The 17,825-nt window shown below is 41.7% G+C and overlaps 1 pseudogene; it reads right to left on the minus strand.

The window, feature by feature from the left end:
* Positions 1–2,779: 2,779 nt before the first annotated feature.
* On the minus strand, positions 2,780–14,976 carry LOC141439360 (synapse-associated protein of 47 kDa-like; annotated as a pseudogene).
* Positions 14,977–17,825: the final 2,849 nt, after the last annotated feature.

Here is a 17,825-nt window from a genome sequence, read left to right on the forward strand (position 1 = left end):
TATACGTCCCACTGCTGGGCACAGGCCTCCTCTCAGAACAAGAGGGCTAAAATAATAATAATTATGAGTAAAATCATAATAGCTAAACAGATTTTTATAACGTGAAAATAAAATCCAAACCTACGACAACTCAGATGAATGCGCAGATATTGCTTATCGCAACTTGAAATGTAAGAGTACCTAATAAATAACATTTTAAAACTACCTGATTAGCTTTTTCACTACTTATGTGCTAACTAGACCAATAAGATAAATATTTATTTCCTTTACTTCACGAACATACAATTACTTAGGGGCTGTTACACCATCCATAGATTAGTGTTAACTGACGGTTAAATGTGATGCCGTCTCTATTTGTTTTGTTCGAATAGGCGGTGACGGCATCACATTTAACCGTCAGTTAACACTAATCAATGGATGGTGAAACAGCCCCTTATAGTAACAGACTATGTCTAGTGCGATAAATCGATAATACAGCAAAAACTCTAAATTAAGGACGCACTAACAGAAGGCACGCACTAGCAGGTGGTAGGACCTTGTGCAAGGTCCGCCCGGATTGCTACCACCATCTTGCTCGCTAATCCTGCCGTGAAGCAGCAGTGCTTGCGCTATTGTGTTTCGACGTGGAGAGTAAGACAGCCGGTGAAATTACTGGCACTTGAGGTTTTCTATCTTAGGCCTCTAGGTTGGCAACGCATCTGCAATACCCTTGGTGTTGCAGATGTTTATGGGCGGTGGTGATCTCTTACCATCAGGAGACCCATTTGCTTGTTTGCCATCCAGTTGAATATAAAAAAGAAGGTAAGCGTGTTAGCCATTCAGAAATCTTTAAAATGACGATTGCTATACAGCTATAAAACATCTAAACTTAAGCTACTGCGTATATCGATAACTTGAACTAATCAATTCCTTACGCCTGCTCTTGCCGTGTGTGAGGAAATTAAATTAAATTATTAATATGACAGAACTAATTTTCCTCTACGCTTTCGTTTACTATTTATAATATAAAGGGACTGTTTCACCATCCATTGATTAGTCTTAACTGACGGTTAAATGTGATGCCGTCTCCGTCTATTCGAACCAAACAAATAGAGAAACACATATTATATATGAAACGGATACAAAATTCAGATCTATTGTCAAGAAGACATTAATATCTAAGGCGTATTATAAAGTTAATGATTATATCATGGACAGGGATATTTGGAAATAATTCCGATCCGCATTAGCGATCCCTTCAAATAGCGAAATTGTGTTAAATACTTGTGATGTATAGATATCATTTAATAATATTGTACGTAAATCTGTTTAAAAGAATATACCTCGCTGAGTTTCTGGCCATATACTTCTCAACAGAGGTTTTTCCGAACCGGTGGTAGATTTTTTTTTTTACATTCATAAGTGTTTGTTATAGCCTAAATTGAATAAAGATATTTTGACTTTGACCGTGACTTTAGAGACGGCGTCACATTTAACCGTCAGTTAAAGACTGATCAATGGATGGTGAAACAGCCCCTAGTGTTAACTGGCGGTTAGGTGTGATGCCGTCTATTTGTTTTGTTCGAATAGACGGAGACAGCACTGGCGTCGAAAATTAGCCTGTGACATACGGACGGACGGACAGACAGACAGACCGACTTGACGAAACTATAAGGGTTCCGTTTTTGCCATTTTGGCTCCGGAACTAAAAATTGGCACGACTAGCTGCTGCATAGTGCATAATACAATTGCAATCCTGAATGATGAAGATAATAAACTCGGGAATACTGGACCAGTAGAAATAGTTAATTTGGCAACGAAACGAGACAGAGCAATGGGTACAGCAATTCAATTCTGCGCTGACGTTTTAAATGCACACGCTTCTTGCGAAAACAGACGTGGCTCGGATTTTGTTTCACATATATTTTTTCATTAAAAAAAAGACGGTTTTTTATAAATGCTTGTTTTACATATCCTCATTACGCACATCCTGGTGGAAACGCGCCCTGATTGTAATTTTTGCCTAGATTATCGCATTAGGCAATGCCTGTACCTAATGAAAATTCCTTAAATGTTTGAAATAAAAGTTTGTGAGTGAGTGAGTGAGTTTGTAAGTGAGTGAGTATGTTTGATACTTCTTCACGCTGAACCAGCTGGACGGATTTGGATGAAATTTGGCAAAAAGTTAGTTTATAACCTGGATTAAAACATAGGATACTTTTTATCCCGATGTTCCCACGGGATAGGAATAAACGTATACCTTTACTTCCCCTAATTTCATTTGCCATACCAACGTTTGCCATAAAATATGTAGAACCGTGCTGTTTTCAGGATTTTTTTAAATGTCATGATATAGAATGCAGTAGGTTAGGTTAGGTTGGTTTAATATGAACTCTGAAGAAATTACTATTTCAGAAATAAATTACTTTATGGCAAATGAAAATTCTAGAAAACGATACATTCGGGCATATGAAATTCGGGCAAACGAAAGAGAACCAGGAATAAAATGTCTAACTAATAATCAATGGGTTGAGAGTCATGAAATTTGGTATGTAGATAGTTGGACATCTGGAATAACACATAGGCTACTTTTTAATCCGATATTCCCACGGGATAGGGCTAAAATCTCGAATTAACAACCGCTGGGTTTAGAGTCATGAAATTTGGCAAATTTAAATTTAACGTCAATGAAAACAACGATGTAATTTTAGGGAATTCCCACGAGAATTTAATAAAATACCGTAATTTCAATTCAACTGCTGTATGTAACGATTTACGCGTGCGAAGACGCGGGTAAACGCTAGTAAATAGATAGATTTCTAGCACACAATTGAGGGGTCCACGTACCGTTGCCGACGCCTTGAGGCTGTTCCTCGGTGGGGGTCCCGCCGGTGGAGGCCGGTCTACTGTCCGCGCCGCCGGTCGCGCTGGACAAGGGAACGGGTTACATAACGACTACATACAAGAGTAAACACACTCGCTCTAATGTATAGCACATACAGGTTAGTATGTGCAGTCGAACCATTTGATTCCTACCTGACCCACCGTAGAACGTTCTCACAGTAAGTGTCATAATAAATTCCTTGTCAAGCAATGCGATGTCACTGTGACTTTTCGCACGAAAAGGTTCCACAGTGGCTCACGATTCAGTTGGTTCGAGTGTACTAAAAAATTACTCCGTCAGTTATATCAGAAAATATAGGACAAGTGTTGTAAATTAATTAAACCCAAATGGAGTATTGTCCATTATAAATTAGGAGCAAAATTAAATAAGCAATAGTGAATGTTGTCTAAATCAGGTCTTAACTTAATATGTAAGCTCAAAACAATTGATTTCGTGTGCAACAATTTACGATTCGTCATATTTCTGAATGTATACGTAAATATGTGGTCGTTTTTTTTCGCCATACTCAAATTTGTCAATGTTACCATAGGATAAGGTTTTATTTTCGACGATATTCAGGATGGACAATTTTCCTTCTTGATGTAAGTATTTAAAATTGTCATTTTTCTGCTTCGAGTTGTCCATTTTCCATTTGCACCAAATGACAGTAAATCGTATTTTTGCTTTTGTAAATTAAAGAAAAAATAAAGAAGATATAGCCAGACTTCCAGTTAAAGGTGCGACCAAACCGCTGCTTAAAAAACGGTGACGGCATGGAATCGCAGTGGCGCACCGTATGCGCACCGTTTTTATCGCATGCTCTGCACACCGCTGCTTCTTCTTCTTCTTCTTTTAAAATATGGCTTTTCTGTCCTAATTAATAGGACAATTTCGCCAGTGTCGAGGTAAACTTTCTTTGAGAGGCACGTTGTACGGTGATTGTAGTTTTTGCAACTTGATAGTAAAATTCCAGAAACCACGTGGAGACCACTTGCGCATTAAAAAATGTTAGACACGAGAGCAATATAGAATTTTGGGATCACTGTTCACTGTTAAGGTTAATCGCCGCATAAAACACTATCAAAATTATACTTCAACTAGCCAAAGAAACAGAACTAGCAAAATTAGATATTGTCTACATCTGCCATCTTCGAATGCTACAAATCGAATCCAGTGGATCTGCTTAAAATACGGAATCGCAGTGACGTGCCGTAAAAGTCAGGACTTTACCGAACAAAAGTCTTGTCGGCCCGTCACTGCGATTCCGCACCGTTTGCGTATTTTAAGCAGCGGTGTGCAAAGCATGCAAAGAAACGGTGCGCATACGATGCGTCACTGCGATTCCGTGCCGTCACTGTTTTTTAAGCAGCCTTAAAAGTTCCGCGTACCATCACGGCGTGCGCGTGCGCCACTTGTTGCACGGCGTGACGTCGCGGTCCCCCGCTCCCGAACTTTGACGCGCTGCATCTTTGTAATTTTTTGGTTATGTGCCCAATGTGTTCTGATAAACTGACGGACTAACCCCCTGTTTCACCATCATTTGATTAAATTTATCTGACGGATAGATGCCGTCGCTGTTTGTTTTGTTCGAATAGACGGAGACATCACCTTTATCCGTCAAATAAAATTAATTATATATTTTTTTACCCAGGATGAATTTTTACAAATTATGTCGAGTTGGGTTTGTAGTTTTCGTGGTATTGCGGCAGGTGGCGGCCGGGTCGCGCCTCGCGATCTAGCTTATTGTTCATAAATTTTTAATATCGACAATAAAGCTAGAAAAGAAACCGACTGACAGCGCAGGCGGAGCAGTGCGCGCGGCGCGCGGAGGCGATACTGGTTGTAATATTCGAGCTAACGTGAAAGTGGCCACGCAGAATACCGCGCCACGCTTATTTCCCGCGCGGCATCTGTGTGGCCTCTTTCGCGCTACCGTGAATATTACAACCGATACCGCCTCCACACCGCGGCGCACCGCTCCACCATCGCCATCGTTGTAAGTGGATTAGCCAACGTCTACGACCAACCGTCACAGCCGCCGACCAGCAGGGCCACTACGAAACTCGAAACTCGAAGTTCGTGTCGTGCGGTCCCTCTCGCTCTCGTATCAAATAGTATAAGTGTCAGAGGGACCGCACCACACGAACTTCGAGTTTCGTAGTAGCCCTGCAGTGGCCGTATCTAACGCCCGAGTGCTTGCGGTCGCATTCACCGTCTCTTTCTCATCATCATCATCAAATATCAGCCATAGGACGCCCGCTAATGGACATAGCCCTCCAGTAGCTTCGGTTGGAAGCGGCCTGGATCCACTGAACCCGCGGCTCTGAGGCCGTATTGTCTAACGCGCTGACGTTCGCGATCGCATTCACCATCTCTTTCTAGCCTCGTCTTATATCGTACGACAGAAAGAAATGTTGAGAACGATTGTGATTCCAAGCGTGTTAGAAAATAAGGCTGGTCATTCGTCAGTCTCGTTGGTGGACGTCCTACGTCGCGCTTGCTGATCCGCGGTCATTCAAGAACTTCACATTTCTCTCTACCGTCATCTTATACTGCGTGACAGAAAGAAATGGTGAAAACGATTTATATTCCAAACGACAGTGCGTCCGTGCGTAAACAATAAGGCCACAGATTTAGCTCGAGATAGTAAGTCAAATCCACAAGTTTTATACAATTGGTAACAGAAGCGACAGAAAGAGTACAAATCTGACAATATACAATCCTGATCCAATAAACAAGAAATAATGATCAAAATGTACAGGTCGGTTCACAAGAGCTAGCACGAATGGATTGAACGAAAGTAATGTCACTAGACATTTTTTTAGGAAATGCATGACATTTTCACATTTGTGTGAAGTGTATTCAAATAGGTAACACATAGGTACTTTCATTCACTCAGTTATTCCATTCATGTCAACTCTTGTGAAGCGACCTGTAAAGCCTGAAGTAATACTGATGCCGAATGTTTTATTGGTTATTGGATAAGAGTAATAGAGTTCAATATATCATTTAGTTCAAACACATTCATTGGCTAATTTATTGTATACCGTGCTGTGCTATCGCCTCTCAAGCAGAGGGTCGTGGGTTCAAACCCCGTCTCACACCTCTGAGTTTTTCAAAATTCATGTGCGGAATTACCTTTGAAATTTACCACGAGCTTTGCAGCGAAGGAAAACATCGTGAGGAAACCTGCACAAACCTGCGAAGCGATTCAATGGTGCGTGTGAAGCTCCCAATCCGCACTGGGCCCACGTGGGAGCTATGACCCAAGCCCTCTTGTTCTGAGAGGAGGCCTGTGCTGTACAGTCGCCATTAATATTCGGAGCGGGTCGAGGTAGTCAAAAGCATCGCCACATGCGCTTGATTCGCAAGGCATTAGAGTTCACGTTCCGATATTTTTTATCACCTTGGCCGCTCCGAAATCTGATGGCACCTGCTGGGCTACTACGAAACTCGATACTCTAAGTTCGTATCGTAAGCCCTTTCACTCTCGTATTAAATAGTATAAGTGTCAGAGGGACCGCACGACACGAACTTCGAGTTTCGAGTTTCGTAGTAGCCCTGCTGTACATAGATAATCTTGATTTTTGCTCAGTGCACCCCTATTCTGTTGAGTGGGTTAAACGTATACACAATGAGCGACCACCAAGAAGGCGTTGTTATTTACCCATTTCAACAATAAATTAAACTTTTATTGCCCTTTTTCTCAGGCAATGTCGAAAGGTCGAAATGAATGTATTTAAACAGCTTATCCTAAAGATTATAGTTATAAGTAAATTGATAAAAACACTAATTTAATAGAATGCACAATGAGAAATAAAAAATGGGGGTTTGAGCAGAGTCAATGAGTTCACAGAGACAAGTGTTATTTATGGAAACAATAATAAAAAAGGTAATGCCCAATCCCTTTTGATCTGATTAAAAAAGAACTAATTCAAATTTGGAATGATAAATCCATTGAAAAAGCCAGTGAATGTAAAAGAATTCTGGCGAAAAAACCACAGCCTAAGTATGGTTGGTTGATCCATTCTATTGTGTTATACATGTGGAAATGTTTGAAGTGAAGGTATATTAAAATTATGTAGGTATAAAGGCTGAACAGCAGACATGACAACTGTCAAGTCAATGAAGAATGATGCAATATGTTTGATTATTATAATAAGTATATATATAGACTGACCACTTGGCTTCCTTGGTGACAGCACGTGTTTGTGTCGGACCTACGAAATTTTGTGGCCTAGTGCTATTTTTTACGTGTTTTGTTGTGTGACCCACCAGTATCGTCGTTCAGTAAGTGTTTTAACAAATACTCGTACGCTGCTAACCCCGCAATGTCGCATATCCCCCCAAAACCTCCAGACATAACCTCTGTTAGGGAACCGGTTTCCATCGGCGCACCGATGAACTTGTCGCAAGACAGCCAATCGGAGGTGTCGATGGACGCCGAAATAACTCTACTGGGGCAAAAAGGAGGGCTACGGTGCTGGATGGATCCCAGCCCCCAACTAAGTTGGGGACCAGGGCTCCTTCCGACTCCATAGCCCACCTTTACGAACATCCGGACCTAAAAAATGGACGTAAATACACGTCAAACGACGGAGGTCCTTTCCTTGTCCATGTATCCAAGTCAGAATCAGATCCCTCCGCTGGTACTACCCTAAATCCTATCAAATTTGGACAAGTGATGGTAAACTCGCGTATACAGAACATAGCGCGAGATGGTATCAAAAAAGTAGGTAGAAACCGTGTTAGTGTAGAGTTTAACTCCGCAGAGGCAGCTAATACCTTTTTATCGGACCCACTACTCGCATCTAAAAATTTCGAGGCTACCATCCCAACGTTTAATATCACACGCATGGGTATTGTCAGGGGAGTACCCACGGACCTAGCGCTGGATGCTTTTGTCAATGATGTGGAGCTTCCTTCTGGCTGTGGGGGCATCCTTAAAGCCAGGCGACTTAACCGAAAAGTACACAAACCCGACGGCATTGAGTGGATCCCTACAGGTACTGTGGTGATAACTTTTAGCGGACAAGTTTTGCCAGCCAGAATTTTCTGCTGTTACACATCGTTAGTAGTAGAAAAGTATCTTTTGCCCACAATACAGTGCCACAGCTGCTGTAAATTCGGACACGTAGCGGATCAATGTCGATCAAAACCAAAATGCTTCAAATGTGGCCAAGAGCATACAGGCAAAACATGTACTGTGCAGGAAGACTTAGCGTTTTGTCTGTTCTGCTCAGGCAGGCACTTTGCTACACACAAGACCTGTCCAGAACACACTCGTCAACAGGCTATCAAAGCAGCAATGTCTGACGACAACATCTCTTACTCTCAGGCTTGCGAAAGGTTCCCCCTGTTAAGAGATCCTACGCAGACGCGGCTCAGAGCCCCCCTATTCCCAAACTGATCCTATGCCTCAAACCCAACACTCTGCCTTCCCCACCCACACTCAAAGTCCATCCCAAAGTTACAGGAAAACGGTCTACATACCAAGGTCCCCCATCGTCCTCTATCACAAGGATATGACCGTGCCGCTCACGAAGCCCTAATTAGAGACCGCAACCCCCCTCCTCCGAGGAATGGTGCCGCCCTCCGGCCCCCAGGCTCCCCGCCCTCCTCCCCCTTTCAGTCCCCCCCAACGATAACCTGCTGGACGTCCTTCTATCCTTGCTGATCAATATGTTCAGCAAAATGGATGATTTCCCCTACCGCCCAACGTCGCCAACAAACTTTCACAATTTCTCCAAGTTGTAAATGTTCCATCTCATCCAGTGGAACAGTCACAGTCTCCGCCCTAAAAAACACGAAATTTTGCAAATGGTATCCTCGTATGACCCTACTGTCTTTGCCATATCGGAGACCTGGTTGGTTCCGGGAGCCCGGTTCCGGGTGCCTGGCTTCTCGTGCCTCCGACATGACAGAGATGATGGCTACGCAGGAGCCGCCCTTCTCATCAAATCTTCTGTCACGTATAATCGTATAACTCTTCCCCCTATCCCTTACGGCATTAATGCAGTCGCCGCCAAGATCATGGACTTTACCGTTCTTTCGATCTATATTTACGATCCGCTCTCCATTAATATCTCAGACCTCGAGCACATATTTTCCGCCCTTCCGGACCCATTCCTCATTTTAGGTGACTTTAACTGTCATCATCTCATGTGGGGAAGCGCCGATTACGACGCCTTAGCCTGTGATCTCGTTGACCTGATGGAGGACAAAAACATCTGCCTACTCAATGATGGTTCTCCGACGCGCAGAACGGCACCAGGCCTGAACTCTAGTGCCGTCGATCTTTCCCTGTGCTCTCCACATTTTGGCACCCTTCTCTCGTGGTCTGTGCTCCAGGATTCCCACGGTAGTGATCACCTTCCAATCTTAATATCCTTCCCTACATCCTTTTCCCAACCCAGTACTCCCCCAAATTCTAATAGGTACCACCTGTCCAAGGCTGATTGGGACCAGTTCGCGGCGGACTTGGATGCAGCAGTCAGCAAGATGCCCATTGTCTTACCAGAAAACGCCTGTATTTGTCATGACAACCTGATCGAGGCCTTCATAGTTGCAGCTGACAAAAATATTCCGCCTAAAAAACGTTATAAGGCTAGGTCCTCCCCACCTTGGTGGGACTCTGAATGTACGGACATGATTCGCCTAAGGAACGAGGCCGAGAAAGCGTATTGTGGAAACATGTCCCTGGATAACTTTCTCGCATTCAAAAAGACCGCGGCTCAGGCGAAACGTTTGTTCAAAAAAAAAAAGAAATTTGGATGGATAAACTTCTGCCAAAGTATCTCGCCCCGCACTCCATCAACTGTTCTATGGAAAGCCATAAAACGTTTTAGAGGTTCATTCATAGCCCGAGATGCGCCTAGTAACGACTCCTCAGTTTGGCTCACGGCATTTATAGACACCCTGTCTCCCCCACTGTCCCCCATGTTAACTCCCTCCCTTCCCCCTATCCTTTGAATTGCCCTCATAATAATCTCGACCAACCGTTTTCGTGGTTAGAACTTTTGGCATCGTTAGACCACCTCAAGAACTCGGCTCCTGGTCCAGATAGTATCCCGTACGCTTTTCTTGCCAAATCTGGCCAGGTTACCAAAAAATACTTTCTAGACCTTTTAAACCATTTCCTCGACCTGGGTTTCGTTCCAGAGGCTTGGAAAAAACAAATTATCATCCCTCTACATAAACAAGGGAAAGATCCCCTCCTTCCTTCCTCCCACCGTCCAATCGCCTTATCATCCTGCCTTCTCAAAATCCTAGAGCACATGATTAAGAAACGCCTGGAGTGGTTCGTAGAATCAAATAAAATACTGTCCAAAAGCCAGTTTGGTTTTCGGAGAGGAATGGGCACCATGGATAGTCTCTCGATTTTAACAACTGACATCAGGATCTCCCTCTCAAGGAACGAGTTCCTTGTTGGCGTATTCTTGGACGTATCATCCGCGTATGATAGTGTCATACTCTCCTTACTCAGAGATAAACTATCTAAGCTGAGTCTGCCGCAGAAGCTGACGCATTTCATATGCAACTTCCTAATGGAACGATCCATCGAGGTGAGACATAATGGTTCCCATTCCACTCCGAGGCTAATCTGGCAAGGTCTTCCACAAGGATCCGTATTAAGTCCCTTGCTCTACAGCTTGTACACCCACGACCTTGACGAGGCTGTTTCACCGTTCTGCAACATACTGCAATACGCAGACGACATAGCTTTGTACGCATCGTCCCATTCCGTCGAAGTAGCCACCTGCAACTTGAACCAAGCCCTATTCTACCTGGGTGAATGGCTTGCTGTCCATGGTCTTTCCCTTTCAGTTTCCAAATGTAGCGTGGTTCCTTTTACTAGGAAAAGGTCGTTCCCCCTGTGGAAGTCGCCTTCAATAATCAACTAATCCCTGTCAGTAAACAAGTCAAATTTCTAGGCGTTACGCTTGACTCTCGGCTTTCCGGTTGCCCCCATATTGATTCCACAGTTAAAAAGTGCCAATCAAACATCAACATTCTGCGTTGTCTTTCGGGTGTGTGGTGGGGTGCCCACCCCTATTCCCAGAAACTCCTCTATAATGCCATAGTACGCAGCGTCCTTGATTATGGCTCCTTTATCTTAGAACCTTGTAACAAGGTGGCCTTAGGTAAACTGGACAAAATCCAGTACCAGTCCCTCCGGGTTATCCTGGGAGCCATGAAATCCTCCCCGACCAATGCCCTTCAAGTAGAAGCAACTGACCCCCCCTTTACCTCCGACGTCAATACCTGGCTGATCGTTTCTTCCTCAGACTTTCCCTTCTGGACGACCACCCCCTCTTACCTAAGCTGCAAGAACTATCGGATTTAATTACTGACAGTGGATTCTGGTTCAACAAAAACCCGCCATGTCTTATCAATAGCTTCCGCAAATTCAATAACCTCCCAGACCCCTCTTTCACATGCTCCCTTCTCCCCCTTTTTGCTCACAGTTACGATGCTCTAATCTTTCAACCCAACATCATCCTTAACTTCGGAATAACAAAGAACCAGCCCGGAGCTAACAGTTCTTTTCTACACAACATCGAAAACTCCTGGCAAGGCTGGTCTTTGTTATTCACAGATGCCTCCAGGCTTATGGTTGGCGGCGCTGTGGGTTCGGCAGTCTGGATCCCGAAAGATTCAGTTATCCTGAGCTTTAAGTGCCCACCTCACACGTCAGTCTTTACCGGTGAGCTAGTCGCTATTCTGGAAGCCGTTAAATACATTAATGCTCATGGTATTAGCAACTCGTTAATTTTTACGGACTCTCTTAGCGGTTTACAATCCATCACGGCCAATCCTTTCTCTGCCAAAATTAACTATCCTTTAGTGCTACTCATCAGGCAATCCCTATTCGAAGCCCATCTCCGCAACCTTGAGATCTCGTTGGCCTGGATTCCCAGTCATTCTGGGATCCGGGGAAACGAGGTCGCTGACGCATATGCTAAGGAGGCCATAGAGATCGGCAGCTTGGATCACTCCCACTGCTATTTCTATGACCTCTTCTCTGCTGCCAAATCCGATCTCACCTCTCTTTGGCTCCGTCATTATGAGTGCTCCTTACTGGTCAAAGGCCGTCATTACGGGGATATTCAACCAAACATCCCCCCTAAGCCTTGGTTTTTCCGGTTTCGTCAAGCGAACAAACAGACAACCTCTGTCATCTGCAGATTACGTATCGGACATACTTGTGCTCCATCCCGCCTGTATAGATGGGGTATTGTTCAATCCCCCCTCTGTCCATGCGGCTTGGAGGAGGGTACCGCCGACCACATTATGTTAAACTGCCCCATGAGAACTGTTCCCCTTACAACATCCTTCCCCCCTGTATTCCCAAACCCACCAACCTCAAAACCCTCCTACTTCATGCCTCCTCCAACAAGAAAATCCTTAACATGTTAATTAATTATATAACTAAAGAAAAAATAAAACTATAGGTGCTTTTTCGCTTTTGTCGCTCCCTTTGATCCGATCTGTAATGTCTAAATGTTTTGTACTGTCTTCTATGTTTTGTGCTGTCCCTATGTTTTGTGTATGTCTATTGCAGGTACGCAACAAACTCGCTTCCACAACCCCCGTTTAGAAATCTTATCCAACCGGTCTGACACAATATACACTTTGCTGCTGTCAGGTGTCATTGGCAGTAATGGACGCTAACCAAAAGCGACCGATTGCCACTAAACAAAAAAGTTGAAGTTGTTATATATATAGAAAGCATGTGTTTTTCACCCTTAAACATATGAATGCCAGAAGGCATAGCGCCATTACCTCGTATTTAACTGTCACAAGAATGTGAAGTAGATAATATGATATAAATACGAAGAAAAACGCAGTTGCTAGCACTCCTTATAATAGTTTAATTTAGTGAAAACCCTGCAATACAATCTGCATGACTGGGTGACACTCTTTCCCGGCCCGGATAACACCGACATGGAAATACTGGCCCTGTTTTTTGTGTACACGCCCATAGAAACTGACAGGAGCTTCTATGGGCGTGTACACGAACAACAGGGTCGGTATTTCCATCCTGGTATTATCTGGGCCGGGAAAGAGTGTCACCCATGTCGGACTTAGTGACTGTTATGCTGCAAGTGATTTTCCTCTACTGAAACAGTAGATTGTTAAATTCATCACAACAATAGGTAATACCTGTTAAAGCTTGATGGTTGATTAGTCTGTCATGTTCTGTGTATATATAAAAAAAAATACCAGCTGTTTTATCAACAAGGCAATATTTTAAAAAAAAGATAATGATTAATCTGAAAGCAATGAATCCTTATGCATAGAGTGGCAAAAATAGGAACAAATGCGTGTCAGTGCTTTAAGCTGATCGATATTCAGTGTATGAAAAGCTTAAGAAAAAGGTGTGGCGTTTCTAACACTTCGTCAAAAAACGGCACACTGAAGCTTTGAGGAAATAAGTAAACTCATTTAGTCTGCCACCCCGCGTACCTATTATACCTAGAGTTATCATCATCGTCTTTCCCCTCAAGCTTGGGTTCGGCAGGCTCAGCGGGTTCAACAGGTGCAGCCTCAGTGGCTTCGGAAGGTGCAGCATCATTTTTCCTGAGGCCAGGGATGGGATCCCTGACCCAAGCCACCCCGTCATTTTTGACTGTACATTCGTGATGAGGTCAAGTTTGCCGCCTGGTTTCGTTGGGCTTGCAAAAAAAAATTCAAATATAAATAAATTTGAATAGGTACTTTTTAATCTCTTTATTGCTTGAAAGCCTTTATGTCACCCAGTCTTGTAAGTATGTTAGCACTTTTTATGAATAGCATTCACTGGCAAGCAATTGATACTTTTAATTTGCCATCTAAAATACATCTATGGATAAGCTGAGCTTAATTACCTTAATACTTGGGTAATCTTAGGAAAAATATATCAAGCTCAATTTAGAAGGGATCAAAACAGCTTTTTGCATTACAGGTTGGATGTATTTACATATTTTTCTAAAAATGTGCTGCATGTTAGTTCCTTTTAGGGTACATAGTATTAACATAATTGTAATTTTAATAATTGTAAAATGGCTAAATTGTAGATCCAACTCTGTTAATTATCACACTCAATATTTGAATATTAATATATCTATAATTTATTTTACTTAGTATTATTTAGTTACGGATTGCATTTCTGTGATGGTGGTATAAATAATAGTAGATGTATTCTCATTATTCTTATGTCAAACTTTTATCTAAAAGCAGACAAAATTAGGAAGATCAGATGATTCATCAAAGAAATAGGTCACAAGAAAAAATTAGAATGTAATCAATTTATTAACTGTTCTCCAGAATTAAGAAAGATCTAATGAAGTGAAGTCATTATAGAAACCACAATCCAAACTTTAGAACAGTGTTATGTCTAGTTACAAACAAATGCATATTTAACATATGGAGCCATATCCAATTAGCCCCAATCATCAATACAATGAAGACGGCCTGGTGTTCTCATTACAGTCCTAGCACCAATGTTCTTGACCTAAATAAATGTTCATACTGGATCAATATCCCACCATAGTTATGAAACGTTTTGCTGCATTGCATTATTCGGCGGATTATTGCACCTTGCAGCCGCTTTCTAGAAACTTCCCAGGTTGAATGCAGTTTACAAGCATATTTTCAGCTACAAATCAAAAAGCACGATTCAAACGTTACGAGTCAATTAATTTTAATAGTTTTATGTGGGTTATAGCGGGATAACGGAGGGGAGAAAAAAGTAAACAAAAGAATAATGCACCTCTGTCGCTCGCCCTCTGCCGCTGGCTCTGCCGTCGCTTCCTTAGTAGGAGTCGGGACTTCTTCATCCTGGGGGTCTCCTTTCGCGGCCCCCATCCACGAACTAACCTGATTAGTAAGTCCTGAAAACATTTTCACTGCCACTAGCTAACCCGAAAACTACACAAATCACAAACACTCGGCTATTTCACTACGCTGCGACAGTTACGCACATGACACCACGGGACAGTCTGCGACACGGCCGTGGGAAGCGCGATCAGCTGAAAAACTACGGAAAACCGTGATCGACCAGGAAAATCGGACGAGTTTCCACTGCGCATGAAAACTTGCGCTTTTGCGCTATACGTTTTTATTGTGTGCGTTTTGATACTACACTGTTACGTCAAGTTATTAGATTTGAAGAAATATTGTAAATAAACACATCAAGAACTTTACAGTGTAAGCGTCAAGAACTTTTGTAGTTTTTTAAGCGTTATGATATTCATTTTATTGGCGTTTATTTCAATTAACATGATAACGATGGAAAAAAACAATACGTAACGAAACGTCTCATTGTAACTCCATGTCTACGTTCGTTCATCTTCGTGGTTTTCATTTGACATTTCAATTCCATTCAAAACCATTCATCCGATCCGATCCAACTCACTCAAACATGACGTTTTTGGATTAGGCTAGCCAGTTTTTTGTTTCCGTTTGTGAATTTTACAGGAATCACTGCGTTGTTTATCTCAAATGTAGTGTTTAGTGATCTAGGCTACTTATAAAACAACTATAATTCGTTTACCGATCTGTGACGCAGCTTTAATATCCAATATGACGGAAACGCGTCGTCTACAGCTGCATCTAGGAAAATGTATCGAGGATCTAGATAAATTGCACAATATTCCGGATTTGAAATCGAAAAGGGCTACCCCTGTGAGTATATGCACCGTTTATGGCCTAAAACTTTACACAAATCTTGTTTTTATTATGTTTTTTGACCTTTTGTTTGAAGGTTATGCAAATCGGCTCAGAAGCTTTTTGAGAGTGCTGAGGAGGCACGGGAAAGGGCGACGAGGAGTATTCGTACGTGTGTTACATGAAGTACTTGCGGGTCGTGGCTTGTATCAGCAAGGACAAGGAGTATTTGAAGGACAAGGCATATTTCAACAGCATGTTGGGGACCAAGAACCCCAACAAGGCAATTGATGCTGCTGAGGAACTCAAGAACAGCCTTATTGATAGGTAAGAAAATAATAATTAAATACACATTAATGCAAAAAAAAAAACAATAAAAACCTTGTAAACACAAGTAGATCCTGACAAAAACAAGCAATTCTATAATTGTAGAATATACTTACAAGGTTTTTTTCAAGAAATCTGATATTTCAACAAATGGTTGTGTTAGTTATACTTAGAACCCCGGAAACAGATTTTATCAGAATTTTTTCATTCAAGAAAACAGTATTATATCCAGTTGTTTTTTTTTAACCCCCAATGCAAAAAGAGGGGGAGCTTGACCGCTATGTGTGTCTGTGTGTCTGTCTTTGGCACCATAGCTCTTAAACGGGTGGACCGATTTGTATGTATGTATGTACGCAAATACTTAATTGTTTATGAACACAAAAAGAAAACAACAAAACAAAAGAGTACAAAGGGGAACTTATCCCTAAAAGGGATCATTTCAAGGTAACCTAAACAGGAAAGGAAAACTTAAAGATAGGCAAACAGTAATTTATGCAGTTTTTTTATTTTATTTGAATGTGTCTTGTTTTATTTGTAAGCAGGTTTTCTAGCGATGGTTCTTAGACATGTTTTATCAAAATCGGTTCAGCCATTTTTGAGATATTGAAATTGAACTGACAAAGTCAGGGGTTTTCCAACTTTTTGTTGGTTAGGTTATTTATTTCATTACAACAGATACTTTATTTATTTTATTTTACATAAACTTTTATTAAATAAAAAAAAATGTGCGAGTTCGGAAGTTCGAACAACAAGAGAAAGTCGATGGTGAAGTAGTGCCGGAGCAAATTGGCGTCCTGCAACATTTAATCAAGTATAATTTAAAAAAAAGTCACGCGAACAATAGCCACTGTAGGAAGCTCTCATTTGAGAATTCGCGCCTGCTGCAGGGCATGATTTACTCGGACGCACCATTAAGTCTTACTGCCTCCAATCACTGTTAACTCTTACTCTGGTGTCGTACTTAGCCTTGCAAATCGCGCAGTCAAGGCCAGCATCACTGAGCTTAATGTTAATTAAAAACTACGGTTTGAAGGAAACTACACTTGGTAAGGGCCTTACAATTCACTTTTTATTATTAGTTACCTATTCACAATAAATTAAATTGAATTGATTGAATTTAGTTAATATTCAATATGAATCTTATTAATATTTTTTTATACTAAACATTCATACATTAAAAATACTTAAAAAATCAGATTTAATGTTTCATTACATTCAGTAACTAATTTGTACTTTTCTAAAAGAAAGTAATATAAAAAATACCAAATTAATATAAAAACAGTGGCAATTTTTTTTTTTTCAAGTTTCATCACTAGTCATGCCTTTAATGCTTAACACTATCAATCTTTGTATTTAAACATTAGTCAACAGCTCAACACCTCTTAAAAAAATCCTAAAATCCACACACTGAAAAGCCAGAGATGGTGAAACTATAAGGGTTCCGTTTTTTCCTAAAAATATCACACCTACTTCCTACTTTGTCTATGGGAGGCTACAATATAATTATTTATATTTTTTTTTTAAAAAGCCCCATTGATACCCGGTCTGGGCGATCTCTGACCAGCTGCGAAGAAGGCGACAGATCATCCCGCCATTAACGCCTGGGCTTGACATGTTACCGAAGTCTATTTTGTGGTATCCAGTCTGTGGCTATTTTAGCCCACCTATTGGGTTCCATACGGCTGACGTGGCATGCCCAGTGCCCAGTGTCAGCCTGCAGTCTTGGCACCCATAATATATGCAAAATTATAGCTTTCTAAACAGATAGGTAGTCTCTGAGCAAAGCCACATATGGATAGACAGACAGACATGGCGAAACTATAAGGATCTTGTTCTAATGTACTATAGCTATGTTTCTCTGTGGCTTCCCACGTAGCTAACATAGTCACATAGGATGTACTTAACCCTAGTTAAAATGTAATATATCAAATTCTCAGGTCAACAATTTTTTTGTGACCAAACTCCTTCAAAACTGCATGGATGA

Source organism: Choristoneura fumiferana, chromosome 20 (assembly GCF_025370935.1).
Source record: "Choristoneura fumiferana chromosome 20, NRCan_CFum_1, whole genome shotgun sequence".
Taxonomy (NCBI): Eukaryota; Metazoa; Arthropoda; class Insecta; order Lepidoptera; family Tortricidae; genus Choristoneura; species Choristoneura fumiferana.